The sequence below is a fragment of the Pinus tabuliformis genome, chromosome 4_2 (genome assembly GCF_031772625.1).
Source record: "Pinus tabuliformis cultivar Carrire ecotype Pingquan chromosome 4_2, CPIR1, whole genome shotgun sequence".
Classification (NCBI taxonomy): domain Eukaryota; kingdom Viridiplantae; phylum Streptophyta; class Pinopsida; order Pinales; family Pinaceae; genus Pinus; species Pinus tabuliformis.
Window position 1 is genome coordinate 854,130,931 of NC_142304.1, and position 18,567 is coordinate 854,149,497.

The window sequence follows — 18,567 nt, forward strand, 5'->3', positions numbered from 1 at the left end:
CTGCAACACTACATCTTCCAATTGTGATTCAACGTTGTCAATCCTCTCATTGGCCATAGCTTGAGCTCTAGTTTGTACCATGCACCGATCCAATGTACCTGAAATTTGGGACTACCTAAAATTTTTGCGACTAACAATTGAATGGTACCACCTTGCTCAGCTCGTCATCCTGATTCTTATGGGCTAAGTCTCTAATAAGCATCCCGGGGGGTCTCAGACCTTTTTTTTTTTACTCCGAATGGAGTTTTACTCCTCACTTAGGAATACTGCAGTAGCCAAATCCCAGAAATTTCAATGCTACCCAAAGTTGTGCGAAAATCATGCCCAGGTATAGGAACCCACACAATTAGTCAGATCTGAATGGCAGTTCCAACTGTTGCGACGGCTACAGAGCCCAAACTACTAGATCTGGATGGTGGATTTGATGGATCTGATAAATCTGAATGGTTGATCTGATCAATCTGAACGACATAACTGATTGCTACTGCTGTGAAAAAACCCCACCTGCGAGATTTGATCTGGCAAAGATGATGCATGATCTAGAGATAGAGAAGGGAACTATGGTCTCCAGGAGTGTCAGGTGCTACAGATCGCAATATATATAAGGGTCTGAGTAGTACTCGACCCAATATTTTAGAGCATTAACCAAGGAGGATCAACCGTACCCTTAGCCGTACAAAGCGACTACTCTATCGTATGTGTGAGTAATCTCCCCGAGTGCTGTTCTCGGTGTATTGTAGCAACAAGACAATCGACGGTTTATCTATGGTGAGGTTTCAAGGGAGCTAGGGGGCTTTCGATATACCTAGAGGGTACTTGGAAGACAGTTCGTGTGCAGTTTGGTCTAATGCACTACTACTCGAAGGGGTAACCACAAGGGTTACAAGGGAGTCCAACAAGCGTGACCACCTCTTGTATTTCTTGTGTGCATGCCTCCCCAAATCCGCAGGTTTATGTGCTCAATGGCAGATCCCTTTGTTTAAAGATGCCAAAACATGTCTCTAGCCAAATTTGTTTTGCTAAAAACTAGAGATCCCACCGTGTTATAGACATTTTTGGGCACTACAACCCCAATCATAAATTTCCATAAACCAAGGGCTCTTAAGTCCCTAAAATTTTTGTTTTGACCCCTAAAAGAACAAGGTCAACTGATTACAACTTCTCCCAGAAGTTCTCCATGAAAAACTGCTCAGAACTAGTCAAAACTGGACCATCTCAACTGCTCCATGGTCAAAGTGCATTGCTTCCCACCTAAATACTCACGGGAGGTGTGATTCATCTTGGAAAGCCCTTCTATGGGGTGCGATGGGCGAGAGTGGACAAATGGCAGGGTCAATCTACAAGGTGGAGGAGCAAGGAATCTTCTAGAAACTTCTCCTATGACACTTGCCTCTCTGCATTCGCCCATGGATGAGTAAGAGATCATCAATCTCCAAGTGGATTCAAGAACTATCATAGAGAGGACACTAATCAAATCTCAAAAGCTGACTCACCCCCCTTGCAAACATCTATATATGGATCCCTCATCCCAGAGATCTAGAGGCTGGAATTTGGTATATTGTACGGAAGTGCTGGTGGTTTCTTGGTGCAACATCATAGGATTGGGTGATCTAAGCTTTTCATGAGGTGAAGAAGGGCTTTCTTGCTGAGAGGAGGATGCTGGGTCAGAACAATTGGTTGTAATCCTCTTTGCTCTTTCTTGATTATCAATAAAGCTATTCAAGTTTTCCTCCACATTCTTGTATGATTGATGATTTATGCATTTGTGTGGTCAATATATATCTGGTCCTATATTGTTTATGATAATAGATCTCTGTTCTTGGATAGTGTTATGCTGCTTTGATTCTACAAGTGTTCTTTGAAGCTCGGTATACGAGGAAGCGAGTGGCAAAGATCTACTAGAAGGGAGAGGAATCAAATAAGGAACCAAGTGCAAGAGAGAGGTTGGTCTCCTCTGTTCCCCTCTTATCTAATTCTCATAAGGGAAAACGAAAGTAGTTTTAGTTTGTTTGTTTCTAAGGTAGCTACCAGCCTTATGGGACTAGCAGCTCTGCATAGACACTAGTTTTCCCGATAACAAAATGGTGACTCCACTGGGGAGTGAATAGATTGATTGTTTATCTACATTTGTTTACTTTATAAACTTACAGACAGAGCCTGAAGTCAAGCCAGCTAGCCTTCGAACTGCATTTGCTATGCAAGTGAAAAGTAGATCAATGCTACTTCAGTCTATCTCCGGGTTTTGTTTATGAACTGAAAAATTGATTTACAAGCTCTTTAATTGCCCTTGTGGTGGCTCTAGTAACTTATTTAGATCTACCCCTATGATTGATTTACTGATTACCACTTGCTCTGCCTAAATCCCTGAACTGAACTGCAAACTGTGACCCGGAACCTAGCTAAAGTTTCGTCCTTGGTCCAGCGCATTGTTTGTTCTATGAACTCCAGATGCATCGCACTTCCCGAGTGTAGTAGGTGCGCTGCATCTCTGTTTCACTGTGTTGTAGGTGCACTGATAAGACAAGGCCTTGCTCCTAAATTTTGGTTTCTGTGATCACTCTTTTCAGCTCTATTCAAGAGTTTTGTTGCCTGTAGCCAGTACACCTCTATTGAAACCCCCTTGCCATTATTTTGCCTCCATTGTGCAAAGAAATGTAAATGTTTTTATGTATTTTGAGTCATTTTCAGTTCTCTTTTACAAAGAAGCAGTGTAATTGTACTGTCGTTTCTTGATTTGAAAGTGTCGCAAGTGTCGTTTTCAGTCGTAGAAGAGAATCTGATTGTTCTTGATAGTCGATTACCCTGTTACTATTGCATTTGATTTGAATTAGTAGTTTTTCAAGTGTCTAAAGCAAGTTCTCAATTCCAAATCGCAAAGTGTCATCATTGTCTTCATTTTGTCTTGAAAAGAAACTTGTTAGTAATGTTGCTTTGAAAAGTAATTCAGATTTGCGCTTAGCTTTCTTTTTATCATTCACACATTAAGAAGGCTGAAAAACAAATACATGCATGTGCATTTGCATTTATACTGTTTGTTGGTTTGATTTAGGACAGTGCATATAGTGTGTGCTCTCTGCTCTTTGTTGAAAGAACGCCATGTCTCTTTCCTTAGTAGCTAGGATTTTCATTGCAAAAAGAAGATTAAACGATTGTTTATCATCTTAGATTGCATTCTAGGAATTGTACATCTACATCATGCAGTGAACCTGAAAGGAAAATTTCTTAAGCAAGATCAACTATAAAATAAATTTAATGAATCTAAAAACACTTTGGAACCTAACGCACAACATCTAGAAGTCTAGGTTAGAGACGTATTCCGGCGTCATAAAGCCTGGTAACCGTTGTTTTCACTGTTGGTTGGGTGATTCCTCCACTTTGAGATGACAAGTGCCAGTACGGACTTGTGCTCCCGCATACCATCGAGTATATACTGGGAGACCACAATAGGCTTTATCCTTTATCCATAGGAAGCTGTGTCTTCCGCCCTATCGATCACAATGCACTGAACACAGCATTCGGGAAGATTGACTGCCGTACCGTAAAAAGTATTCTACAGTTTTGTGATTGGTTTGGTAATCCCTCTGTCTAGATTTCCAGAGCAGTCTCTTTCATTCCTTTTCAGACTCCTTAAAGGAAAAGATCCATCTAAGCACTTGTCACTTCAGGCTCATTAAAAATCGAAGGCGACTAGAGTCATCTTTTGTTTTTTATCGACTCTTAAAAATTGAAAAAGCAAGTTGTGTCAAAGCGTCTAAAATTCATCTAATTCGGAAACGTACTTCCCCTTGATTTTTAGTTGATCGAGTAATCCGCAATCATGGAAGAAAGTCAATTGAAACCTCGTCGTTCGCGGAGGCTTAGGAGTCAACCGTCTTTGTCTCCAGAGTCGAAACTGTTACGGACAAAGCGAACTCGTTTAACTGGTTCCAAATCCCCTGGTAAGGTTAGAACAAGTGTTCCAACACCATCAGAGACTCCGGTTACTCCAAACATTTCTGGTATCCCTACCTTTATAGAAGAAGTTCAGCAGCCACCGAAGGACAGTAGCATTGATCCTAGTGTGAGGGTAAACACTTGGATTACTGAACCAGCTCCATCTACAGCTAATTCGGAAGGTATTACTCCCCAAACATCAGTCGTTGCAGATTATATACCTTCTTCGGCACCAGAAATATTTTTTGGGCCTGATGGTCTATCTCTTCCACCTGGTCTGATTACTATAGAAGAGATTGTGGAGGATCCTCCATCTAGTACTCCATCGCGATTCGGAGTTGGGATCACTCTATATCCTTCTTCATAAAAAATTAGTCTACCGTCATCAGAAGCTCCTGTAGAATCGCTAGGAAATCTTTTGGATAAACTAGAAATGTCTGAACAACCGTTGACATCTAGGACTGTGTCATCCGATACAGCGACGACAGAACTTCCTACTGTCTCTCCAACAATGTTCACCGGCATGCCATCTGTCCCAAATAGCTCTCAATCACTAGAAGGGGCCCACTCAGGGGCTATTTCGACAGTATGGTCTATTCCTGTTTGTTCATCCAGAGTAGTATCCGGGAACTCTTATGTTGAGTCTCAACAAATTGATCCTTCAGGGTGTCAATTTGGGTAGTCTGGTCCTCAAGGACAAACAATTCCTTTAAGTGCCGGATTACCGTCGTATGGGGGCCAGTATACCCTTTCATTGTCTCCTCCGGGAGGACAACCATATGAGAGTTCACAACAAAATTCAGGTTATGCTCTAGAATTACATCTAGCGGTTGGGTGCCGATACTACCTCAACAACCAAGAGTTGTATATTCAATGCAACAATGTTTACCTATGTCAAATATACCAACTATGCTGACTATTGTGATAGTGTCACAAGTAGAAGAGCTGCCCGTTGTATGCCAACCTCAGGTTTCTCAGGTTGTAATGCAACAACCTCTTGCCCCCGCGACTCAACCACAATCGCCAACTAGTGGAATGACACAGGCCGAAACAAGTACAATTACCCCTCATCTTGGTCAAACGGTCAGTATTAGACAACAGCACATGGCTTTGCAGCGGTGGCTAGTACAATATCAACAACCGCAATTCCAACAAGTTTACCAAGGGTGTGAGCAATGAATCTTTGCGAATAGTGGGCAGCCATATATTCAAAACGGTCAAAATCAACCATTCTACAATGGTTATGCCCATCAACCTTACCAAAGTTACTAGCATCAAATGCATTATGCTGGTATGCAAAGACCAACTGCTCAGGCAATCCCATCTTATCCTGGGTATACTTCGCCAAACCTGAATCAACAGTTACCCTTTGTGGCAACTTTAGAGTTACCAGATCTAAATCGGTTAACGAACGATCCAATTGCTTATGCCCCTTGGTGGCTAGCGATTCCGCATAAACTTCCATCAGATATTCCTAAATTTAATGGAAATCTGGGTGAAGACCCGTCGAATCATGTGATGACCTTTCATATGTGGTGTTCATCAAACACCCTAAACGATGATTCAATTAGGCTTCGCCTTTTTCAGAGGACGTTAACTGGTCCAGCAGCAAAGTGGTACATCGAGTTACCTAAAGCTTCATTTGACAACTTCAGTACCCTAGCCACAACCTTTTTAACCCATTTTCAGTTACCGATAAGGTACGAAACGGGAATAGAACTTCTTACCAATTTCAAGCAAACAACGGCCAGTCACATATCCGATCATATTCATGAGTGGTGAAGTCGTCGTAGAATGGTAAAAACGTATGTTCCTGATCAGCTTTTAGCTGAATGGTTTATTAAATCATTATTACCTTCCATTACAGAAGATGTGGCAAAAGGAGGAGTCATCACTGAAGAGCAAGTTATTGCTCGTGCGCAATATTTAGACTTGATTTATAGCCTGTCTGGCATGCTCTACGATAAAATCCCTGACGCTCCTAGACCAGAATTTTCCGTTCCTCCTCTTCCTAAATTGAACAATGACTCTCATGCCAGCGATGGCGTGATTGGTACAACAGACACGAAATCGACAAAGGCTACATCTAAAAAGGCCCGTAGGATTTCCAGTCAAAATGAAAAAGAAGAACTTCTCGCCTTGGAAGTAAATGCCGTCCCGACGGATAAAGGCAAAGAAACTAAGCAACCAGGAGGCAAGAAGAAAAACAAAGTGAAGAAGAAAAAACAGGAGGAATCATCACCTGAAAATTCTTCTGTAAACCCTCCTGGAGATAGGAAACCAAAAAATCCATGCTTAATATGTGATGAGGATCATTGGACAAGAGATTGTCCACATAAAGCTGAGCTTAAGAGATTCTTCAAGAATTCAAAAACCTCGGCGGTATTGACTGATCCGTTTCCAAATCCAAGTACAAATATGGTTGCTAGTGAAAATGCTTCCCCGTCCCAAGTACTAATGTTGTCAGTTTCGAAGCAACAAAATGATGCTTTGATATCGACAAGGAATAAAGATTACGGGAATCCACAGCTGTCGAAAAACAAGGATAAGGATCAACCTAGTAGTTTGACAACAACTTCGACAGAAGTTGTGCCGCCCATCATTCTGGAGCTAACAATAAAACTGCCAAAGGGAGTAGTACACAAGTCGACATTTAATCCTTGTGCCAGAGCAGCGCAACATTATAATATAGTGGAAGATCTGGCCCAATCGCCATCCACCATGTCGACACTAGAAGTACTACAAAATTGCCCATCCCAAAAGCAAGCTTTATTATCAGCTATAGGTGCGATAGACCCAAAGGATTCTAATCTTGTGTCCTTTAATCACAAAGGATATGATCCTCAGTTACCAGCCCAACTAGATTTCCTCATTCAAGTGAAAGCCCTCAACAAAACTGTTCATCGAACAATTATTGATGACGGGCATCTACATGTATTATGTCGATGAGTTGCTGGAAAACTTCAGGATCTCCAACCTTGTCACGATCTTCGACAACATTAAAAGCATTTGATGGACGAACGTATACCCCATATGGTATTCTAAGTAACTTTCAAGTTGAACTAGGGGGGAAAACAGTAGAAATACATGTCGAAGTAATCGATGGAAATCTCGATTACAACATCCTACTGGGAAGACCATGGATATATGTTATGGCAGTGGTTGTGTCGACCTACTTTAGGAAGATTTCATTTCCTTTTCAAGGAGGAATTACGATCGTCAACCAACAAACATTTCTCCCCAATGGTTCCCAAGTTACGGGAAGCATTCCAATGATCCATGGAAGCCCCCATTCGCTTCAAAATATCAGAGTAAGCCTACTAAAAGACCCTACATTAATGGGGACTTTCGCCCTCCTGCCGCCAATCAATTTGGTGGAAGTGGCGACGGTAGGAACCTGTAATATGATATCTTCGATTCAAAAGATCTCAAGAAACGATATTAACATGGATCACCCATAGGTATTGCCTCCAAGCCCAACATAAATTTTGTAGCAATCAATGTTTTCGACATGGGAGGCAGACCCGAATCAACGCTCATCAAGTGTTTGGATAGATAGGTCTAAGGAATATGGCACCCCTTCAGATCCTTGGTCGCAAGTGCATTACACTGACGAAGGAATTGTTCAATCAATGGTAATTGAAAAGGCGCCATGGGAAGATTACCACCATCGTTCCCGTCTTCCGAATTGTCAAGAAGATACTCCTGATAACCTTCATCATCCTTCAGTTTTTGAGTTCCTATCAAATACTGTAAACACGGTGGATTCCGAGCGAAACTTGTCCAATATTGAAGAGACTATCACCATAAATATCTCGACAAAAATGAATGTTGTAGAGAATATTTATGTTGGCAAATGTTGTTCTCCTTCAGAACTGGAAATATATAACGCTCTTTTTCGCGAATTCAGAGATGTCTTTGCTTGGTCATATGATGAAATGCGAGGCATTGACTTGAGTATAGTTGAACACGAAATAAAGATGTATCCAGATGTCAAACCAGTACAACAACGGCTATGGCAGGTGCACCCTAAGAAAGACACTCCATCAAGGCAGAAGTTGAAAAGCTTCTCCATGATGGTTTCTTTTACCCAGTTCCTCTAAACGATTGGGTATCGAACATTGTTCCTGTAATGAAAAAACAAGGAATGATTAGAGTGTGCATCGATTATAGGGATGTAAATCAAGCTTGTCTGAAAGACAACTACCCTACACCCTTTATTGACCAGATAATTGATGAATGCGCTGGATGTGAAATCTTTTCATTTATGGATGGATTCTCCGGGTATAATCAAATAAATATCCGCCCACAGGACTAGTCAAAGACTGCATTTATTTGTCCGTGGGGCACATTTGCATACCGCAAATTACCCTTTGGTTTAAAGAACGCAGGGGCAGCATTTCAGAGGGCAATGAATTATGCCTCCCATGACATCAAAAACATCGTTCAACCATATCTCAACGACCTTCTGGCTCATTCGCAAAAGCAGACCGATCATCCGCATCATTTGAGAGCGATATTTCTACATTCCCGACACTACAAGATACGACTCAATCCACACAAATGTGTGTTCTGTGTCAGTTCTGGTCGTTTGCCTGGCTTTGTAGTCTCAAAGGACAGGATTCGTCTCGACCCATGTAAGGTTCAGGCAATCATAAATTTGCCTCCACCTTCAAATTTGCTTCAGATTCAGAAACTCCAAGGGAAAGCAAAATTTTTGGGGAGGTTCATTCCAAATTATGCCGAACTTGCTAAAGGTTATACACGTCTATCGAAAAAGGAAGTACCCTTCATCTGGGATCAGGTCGCACAAGCTTCCTTTGATGATTTAAAAGAATCTCTAATGAAAGCATCTTTAATGTACACTCCTGATTATCAAAACGATTTTAACCTGTATCTCGCTGCAGCGGATACAACCATCGCAATGGTTTTAGTTCAAGAAGACAATGGAATCGAACATCCTATATATTATTTAAGTAGGAACTTAAATCATACAGAAAGCAAGTATTCCTATGTTGAAAAGCTAGCACTCACAGCTATTCAAGTGATACAGAGATTTTGACACTATATCCTCTTTCGAAAAACTACCATTCTGTCAGATTGCAACCCCATGACTTATATATTGTCGCGACAGTTGCTGGGGGGAAAATATTCAAAATGGATAGCAATTCTTCAAGAGTTTGATTTGGAATTTGTAAAATCCAAATCGAAGAAATCCCTGGCATTCGCGGAATTACTATGCGATCTCCCATCGTCATCCAACAATGAAACATCCGAAGAAACCATCGTGGATGAATATTTATTTCTGATATCTTCAAGCAATCTGTGGTATGGAGATATAATCATCTATCTCTAAACCCAAAAATATAGGTCTAATACCTCTCGCTCCGAACAAAAATGTATTTGATACCAATCAAAAGATGACATGATCGTCGGTGATACACTTTACCGTCGTGGTGTCGATACAGTTCTGAGGAGGTGCCTCACCCACGAGGAGGCCGAAAAAGTCCTGAATAATTTTCATTCAGGCGCATGTGGGGGGCATCAATCTGGTTGCGCTACAGTGCAAAAAATTTTACGAGCAGGATACTTCTGGCCAACAATGTTCAAAGATTGCATAATAGCAGTCAGAAGTTGCCATGCATGTCAAATTTTCGATAGCAAAACCAGAAAACCACCCGCACCTCTGCAACCGATAGTTGCTGTTGGGCCATTCGCCAAATGGGGCATCGATTTCATGACATGTAACCGCACCTCGACCAGGGGGCATGGGTATATCATAGTCGCTGTAGACTATTTTACCAAATGGGCCGAGGCAATGCCTACATTAGATAACACTGGTGAAACAGCTACCCTTTTGGTAAAATAGTCTACAGCGACTATGATATACCCATGCCCCCTGGTCAAGGTGGGGTTACACGTCATGAAATCGATGCCCCATTTGGCGAATGGCCCAACAGCAACTATCGGTTGCAGAGGTGCGGGTGGGTTTCTGGTTTTGCTATCGAAAATTTGACATGCATGGCAACTTTTGACTGCTGTTATGCAATCTTTGAACATTGTTGGCCAGAAGTATCCTGCTCATAAAAATTTTTGCACTGTAGCGTAACCAGATTGATGCCCCCCACACGCACCTGAATGGCAATCATTCAGGACTTTTTCGGCCTCCTCGTGGGTGAGGCACCTCCTCAGAACTGTATCGACACCACGACGGTAAAGTGTATCACCGACGATCATGTAGTCTTTTGATTGGTATCGAATACGTTTTTGTTCCGAGCGAGAGGTATTAGACCTATATTTTTGGGTTTGGAGATAGATGATTATATCTCCATACCACAGATTTCTTGAAGATATCAGAAACAAAGATTCATCCACGATGGTTTCTTCGGATGTTTCATTGTTGGACGACGATGGGAGATCACATTGTAATTCCGTGGAAACCAGGGATTTCTTCGATTTGGATTTTACAAATTCCAGATCAAACTCTTGAAGAATTGCTATCCATTTTGAATATTTTCCCCCCAGCAACTGTCGTGACAATATATAAGTCATGGGGTTGCAATCTGACAGAATGGTAGTTTTTCGAAAGAGGATATCGTGTCGAAATCTCTGTATCGCTTGAACAGCTGCGAGTGCCAGATTTTCAATATAGGAATACTTTCTTTATGTATGATTTAAGTTCCTACTTAAATAATATATAGGATGTTCGATTCCATTGTTTTCTTGAACTAAAATCATTGCGATGGTTGTATCCGCTGCAGCCAGATACAGGTTAAAATATTTTTGATAATTAGGAGCATACATTAATGATGCTTTCATTAGGGATTCTTTAAATCATCAAAGGAAGCTTGCGCGACCTGATCCCAGACGAAGGGTACTTCCTTTTTCAATAGGCGTGTATAACCTTTAGCAAGTTCGGCATAATTTGGAATGAACCTCCTCAGAAAGTTTGCTTTCCCTTGGAGTTTCTGAATCTGAAGCAAATTTGAAGGTGGAGGCAAATTTATGATTGCCTGAACCTTACATGGGTCAAGCGAATCCCATGCTTTGAGACTACAAAGCCAAGCAAACGACCAGAACTGACACAGAACACACATTTGTGTGGATTGAGTCGTATCTTGTAGTGTCGGGAATGTAGAAATATCGCTCTCAAATGCTGCGGATGATCGGTCCGCTTTCACGAATGAGCCGGAAGGTCGTCGAGATATGGTTGAACGATGTTTTTGATGTCATGGAAGGCATAATTCATTGCCCTCTGAAATGTTTCCCCTGCGTTCTTTAAACCAAAAGGTAATTTGCGGTATGCAAATGTGCCCCACGGACAAATAAATGCAGTCTTTGACTGGTCCTGTGGGCGGATATTTATTTGATTATACCTGGAGAATCCATCCATAAATGAAAAGATTTCACATCCGGTGCATTCATCAATTATCTGGTCAATAAAGGGTGTAGGGTAGTTGTCTTTCGGACAAGCTTGATTTACATCCCTATAATCGACACACACTCTAATCGTTCCTTGTTTTTTCATTACAGAAACAATGTAGCTACCCTTTTCTTTTTCAATCATGCAGTCGCCAAATTCGGCGTTCCACAGGCTATAGTCACAGATCATGGATTTCATTTTCGCAATCACATGATGGTCAAATTGGCTGCCAAATTAGGGTTGTCCCACGACAGCTCTACTCCATGTTACCCGCAAGCAAACGGACAAGTTGAAGCAATCAAAAAAGTCCTGAAGCAAATGTTGCAAAGGATGATTGGAGTCCACAAAAGGAGTTGGCACCTGATCCTGTACTCAGCCTTTTGGGCATACCGAACATTGGTAAGAAATGCAACCGGGTTCACACCTTCTCAGCTAGTGTATGGCCTGGAAGCAATCTTACCAATTCAGTGTGAAATCTCGTCCCTCAAACTCGCAGTCGACCTTCTCCTGGAACTTCAGAAGAGGAGGCTCATTTCTTGGAACTAATACAATTGGATAAAACCCATCGTGATGCTGCTTTGGCTAACGAAGCCCATAAGAAACAAGTCAAGGTGCAGTTCGACAAGAATGTCAAACCCCGTGTCTTCTCAGAAGGTGACTTGGTCTTGCTTTATGACCAGGAATCCGATAAATTGGGAGCAGGTAAGTTCAAGTCTTTATGGATGGGCCCCTATATTGTTAAGTGAGTGTTAGCGAAAGGAGCCTACGAGTTAATGGATTATGACAGGATTCCACTGGCACAACCCCGTAACGGGTTGTACCTTAAGCGTTACTACGCATAATTCAGTGTGGTAACCCATATGCTTTTGTTACATTTTTGTTTTCACTAAGAGTAATTGTTTTGGTCGAGTAATCCACTTTTTACATTTGTCGCAGATGTCGAACCCATTGGAATCTTTTGTTGGATATGCCGACGGAGCGAGTCGTAGTTCGTGGAATCTATCTTCTGCAGCCTGGGCCATTTTTGATCCAAGCGGCGAGTTAGTAAGTTTCAGAGGGGTATGTATTGGTCGGTCAACAAATAACATCGCTGAATATAGCGCGTTGATAGAACTCTCTGATTCCATCACACATGGCATAAGTCGACTTGTCATTAGGCTAGATTCACAGCTCGTCATACTACAACTCACTGGTATCTACTCCGTCTGAAATCCAGCTATCTATCGCATGTTCCTAAGGGTCAAGATTTTGGGAAGGCAATTTGATTTTATTCAATATCAGCATATTTCCATAAACTTAAACACATTAAGGGACTCATTGGAAAATTATGTGTTATATATACATTTGAAACATTTATAAAAAGAAGCATTTCATCACTATTTGCATCAGGATCATATAACTCAACCAAAATAAAACTCCGAAAATCAAATATATATATATATATATATAACTATTTATTGTTTACACATAATGTTCTGTAACCAAGAAAAAATTGGTCAAAATACCCAAAACTCAAAATGCTAGGGGGCACCCTAGTCTAATGATGCTGGTGATAACAAGTCACTGCCTGTGCAATCATGCGTAAAAGCCTAGTCCAACGACTCGGCACACCAGTAGTATGTCACTGCAACCTTAGGGGCAGCTTGTCGGTCCTCACGTCTGGAATACCAAGATTAAGGCCCTTGACCTGATCCTGCAATGCTGAAAGAGTCTCGACCACATCAAGGTCGCAAAGGATATCCCTTCCTGCACCCTCTCCTGCTGGAGCGGTGGCTGGCACTCTCAGGCGCACTACTGGTCGAACTGGTCCAACATCTGCATGAGCACATGAGTTTTGATTAGTCCTGATAGAAGAAATAACAAGAACATTATAAAGAGAAATGATAAATAGAGATATGGTTAGAGAATTTACCGATGACGCCCCACTGCTCTCCAGTAGGTAGTACCAAATCCGGATCACCCCGGAAATCCATACCAGCATATGGATACTCGGAAAAAACCATCTCCTGACAGTTGAACCACTCGAAAAAGGTATCAGAAAAGGAAATCTGGGACTGACTAGCATGTCTGGCCATAACGTCAACCCATCTCTGCATACGTGGCTCAGTCGGTGGAGGTAAACCAAGTGAAACATACTGTGGCTGCATCAGCGGGATCTTTTCCAAGGCGAAAACTGTCAAGATAGAACCATATCCAAAGTCCTTCAATCTTCCATTTTTCACCTTGGTCAGTTGTTCTTTCATCACAGAGAGTACCGCATCACACCAATTGAACACCTTCGGTTCAAGGCATTCCAAGGCGTACTGCATATAAGATTTGTTGGCCACATGAAGTGCCGCACTACAAGCCAATCTAGCAAAAGTGAACAGAATGGTCCTCAGGGACCTATCAAAGACATCTCAAATAATGATCTTGCCGTCCTTACTCAGCTAAGATCCCTCTCTACAATACCTGTGAATGTAATCTCTCACATATTCACCCCCATGGGCCGAACCTGATAAGGAGATAGGGGCACCCCGCCTCGATAAGCCGGTCAAAAAATAGATGTCCATGACAGTCAAGGGGATAGACTTGCCCCTAATCTGGAACTCCTGGGTGGTAGGATCCCATGCATCAAGAAAATATTGCAACAGGTTGATTTGTTTCCTCATGCAAGAGATGCGGAAAAACTTGAATAGGCCACAGTTCCGCAGTGCATTTACCGTAACTGGATCATGTAAAGCAAGCATGTCCTCTTCTTCATGCTCACGTTCTCACCATGTAACAAGGATTTTTCTCCAATGAATCTCTGAAACAAACAAGAGAAGAGTCAAGATCCTGATTTGGTGAAAAACAAACAAAAATTTCCATGAAAAACTGTGCACAAATTTCCCTCCTTCCACCCATCGCACCCCCAACGGTGTTCTGGGTGCGTTGCATGCTAACTGGCCAACGACCAGGCCAACATGCAACGCACCTTTTGATATAGAAAGGGTGCGATGGAGCCAGGGCAAGTTTTTCAAACCCCAGGGGCTCAGAAAAACCAGAAAACATGCTTAGAATGCAAAATGGAAAGGATGAAATTAAAGAGCTCAGGTTTAGCTCCTACTTGGTCCAGACGGTGCCGAGAATCGTCCACAAAATCTCCCGGAATCAGCTGGTGAAAATCAAGGGGGAAAGCACCTCCGAAGCTCCAACAAACCAAAGTTCAAATGAAATGGTAAAGTGAGAGGTAAAAGGACTTTTAAATTACTTTTCACGTAATTCAAGTAAAATATTAGTGTTTTAACTCATTTTTCAAACATATATTGTTCGTTTCTAACTAGTTTGATGAAGCAATTGAACACGCAGTACAACCTTTGAAAGAACAAAGTTGTCAATGGTAAAAGCATGACAATCAATGACCATTATATCGAGCAGTTTTAACGCAGAATTCAAGATCGTTAAAAAATAAACATAAGCAATGAGCAAATGTTTCCCCAAAGTTTAAGCTCATTAAAAAATGAACCAATTTCCGGTAAATAATCATCGTGAATGTACTATCATCAGCATTTTTGAAGCCTTGGTCGTGTTCTCATCATCACCTCCACTTTTTTTTGGCCAATCATTCACCCACATTTGATTGTTTACCCCTTTTGAGGAACAGCTGGGAAGAGTGATCCTGTTAGCCATCCTTGTGACACTGACGTGATTGGAAAATTCCAAACCTTACCTGGAATCAGCTGCTACCCGAATTTATCACTCGTTCCTCAAAAAACGAGTCTCCTTTAAGCTCTTTTCAACTGACTCGTAAAATATGAAAAGATTGTTGAGTGATTGGCGTCTCCGGCTCGTTAAAGGGACCGGAAGAGCTATCCCTCCTTTAGATTTTAATCTTTTTGGACTTGAGGGATTAGTACACAAAAAGATCGAGCGCTTGTTTTGTTCGGCTCGTTAAAAGTACTGAAAATTCATCCCTTTTGTATTGTTTTATAATTTTTTGGACTCAAGGGATTATGTGACGAAAAAGGATCATTGGAGTTTTCTTTACGTCCCTTTTTCAGACTCTCTAAAATTGAAAAGGACCGAGTTATCCTTGTCGTTAAACTCGTTAAAACCGAATAGCGACAAACTTGTCCATAACAGACAAGAACAAGTTTCACTATCGCTAGGCTCGTTAAAACATAGCGATGGGTTTGCCCGAAGGGAAAATTATAGAACAAGCATATGTTATCCTCCTCAAGCTTGAAAAAAATAAAGAGGTACTGGTCAGCAATGACTGGGGAAAAATTGGGAAGAAAACTTGAAGAAACTTTATTGGTAGCAAGTTGCTCTTGAACATGACACTTTCACTCCGCATCCAAGTCGGGTTGGGTTGTTCCATTCACTGGTCACGTCACCGTGGTTTCGTCACACCATCCATATTTGGGGTTAATGCTACCGATCCATCATGTCAGTGTCACTGATATTTTCAAGAGAAGTCGCTCAGAGAATTCACCTGTGTCTCACCCACTGCAATACATTTACGCTCCATTCTTTCATGACCGCCACCCTGAACCTTATATCACCAGATTGTTTTCACCTCCATTAAAATCATTTGCTCCGTTACGTGTCATTGATGTGGGATTCACTAAGGCCCTGCTATGACAGATCTCTTCTTGTCGACATCAGCTCATTATCCAAGAAGTCGATCTAGGAACAACCCTTTCAGTACTTTGAAGCTTGCATTCCTCAATGGCAAGTTTCTCACTTCTGGCGACAGGTTTACATCAATGGCCTTCGACTGAAAGATTTTGCATGGTGTTCGACGCCAAGTCCCTTTATTCACACCACGTGAATTGTATTGTAGTACCTTGAGGGTCATCATCATTATCGGTGATTCCTCTCGCGCCTGTTAACAACTTACATCATTGGCTGGTAATCAGGCGATGTCTTTCCATGTTCGACTCTAGAACATCTCTCACATGGATCGACTTGTACTTTGAGTGAAGATCAGACGAGACTAAAGACCCCGGATCTAGTTTCATCCATCCGGGCTGCGATATATATTCAGGAAAATAAAGACATCAAATGTACATCATTACTGCACAGATGATCATCCAACCCAAGGGATGATGGCTCTACCAGAATCATCAGTCTACACTCAGACGATTGTCTGTCTTATGTACATGAAAATGAATTTATAAAGCTAAGCATGGGAATGCCCGCCTCAGCTAGATCATGAAAATATTATGAAGATAATGTATTGTATTGTATTGTATCTTATTATAGGTCCCCTTCTAGCTTGAAAGAACTTCAGATCCTCATGATAAAGCATTTCACCCGTCATCAACAAATTAACGACCTCATGCTTTAGGGGGCAACTGTTATAGACATTTTTGGGCACTGCAACCCCAATCATAAATGTCCATAAACCAAGGGCTCTTAAGTCCCTAAAAGTGTTGTTCCAACCCCTAAAAGAACAAGGTCAACTAATTACATCTTCTCCTAGAAGTTCTCCATAAAAAACTGCTCAGAACTGGTCAAAACTGGACCATCTCACCTGCTTCATGGTCAAAGTGCGCTGCATCCCACCTAAATACTCATGGGAGGTGCGATGCATCTTGGAAATCCCTTTTATGGGGTGCAATGGGTGAGAGTGGACAAATGGCAGGGTCAATCTACAAGGTGGAGGAGCAAGGAATCTTCTAGAAAGTTCTCCTATGACACTTGCCTCTCTGCATTCACCCAGGGATGAGTAAGAGATCATCAATCTCCAAGTGGATTCAAGAACTATCAAAGAGAGGACACTAATCAAATCTCAAAAGCTGACTCACCCCCCTTGCAAACATCTATATATGGATCCCTCATCCCAGAGATCCAGAGGCTGGAATTTGGTATCTTGTAAGGAAGTGCTGCTGGTTTCTTGGTGCAACATCATAGTGTTGGGTGATCTAAGCTTTTCATGAGGTGAAGAAGGGCTTTCTTACTGAGAGGATGATGCTGGGTCAGAACAATTGGTTGTAATCCTCTTTGCTCTTTCTTGATTATCAATAAAGCTATTCAAGTTTTCCTCCACATTCTTGTATGATAGATGATTTATGCATTTGTGTGGTCAATATATATCTGGTCCTATATTGTTTATGAGAATAGATCTCTATTCTTGGATAGTGTTATGCTGTTTTGATTCTACAGGAGCTCTTGAAGCTAGGGATACGAGGAAGCGAGTGGAAAATATCTACCAAAAGGGAGAGGAATCAAATAAGGAGCCAAGCGCAAGACAAAGGTTGGTCTCCTCTATTCCCCTCTTATCTATTTCTCATAAAGGAAAACAAAAGTAGTTTTAGTTTGTTTGTTTCTAAGATAGCTACTAGCCTTAGTGGGACTAGCAGCTCTGCATAGACACTAGTTTTCCCGATAACACACCGGCCCTGGAAGGCGCTCTAATACCACTTGTTATTCTCTTAACTTGCAAGACGATACCAGAATACCAAATATGCGAAGAAATATACCCAGAACATAGAAAAATGAGAAATAACAGCAAGTATTTTATTATTCAGAAAGCAATGTTCACTTGCCTCTTCGAGGGGGCAACCTCCAATAGCTTTGAGCTCAATTACAAAATAAGACACGATGCTCCTTGATGGGAGTCTCTATCCTTTATATAGGATTCATACATGCAATACCATGGGGCAATACCATGGTTCTTATTAATATCATCTATCTAATACCATGGCCCATTTGCAACTAATTGTGGTCCCTTCATTAAATGCGGGTTAACCACTTACAAGTATTAATATGGGCTTTATTGCCTCTTTACTTAACTATAACTATGACTCGATTCTATTACATAAATAAGGGGGTTAGGGTTGGACCCTGACATGAGACACAAGGTTTTACGTGGAAACCCTTTCGAGAAAAAACCACCAAAGCTTGTTGTTTTTATTGATGTAAATAAGAGCACCTACTCTTTTACATCAATCCATTTTGTGAGCACCCACTCACAGGAAGCACCAATTCCCTTTGATTGTTTGCTAGCACCGACTAGCAGGAAACACCAACTCCCTCTTTTTGTAGAAACTTGTCCAACTTACCAGAAGCACCATGTGAGGCACTGACCTCACAAAGCTTTTGCAAGCACAAAATTTCAGCTCCTTGGATTTTTGCAAGCTAACTTGCAGGAGGCACCAACCCCCAAGCCTTCTCAAGCACCCACTAGATATGGAAGCACCAACTTCTTGTATGCAGGGACTAGCCCACACTCAAATAGGAAC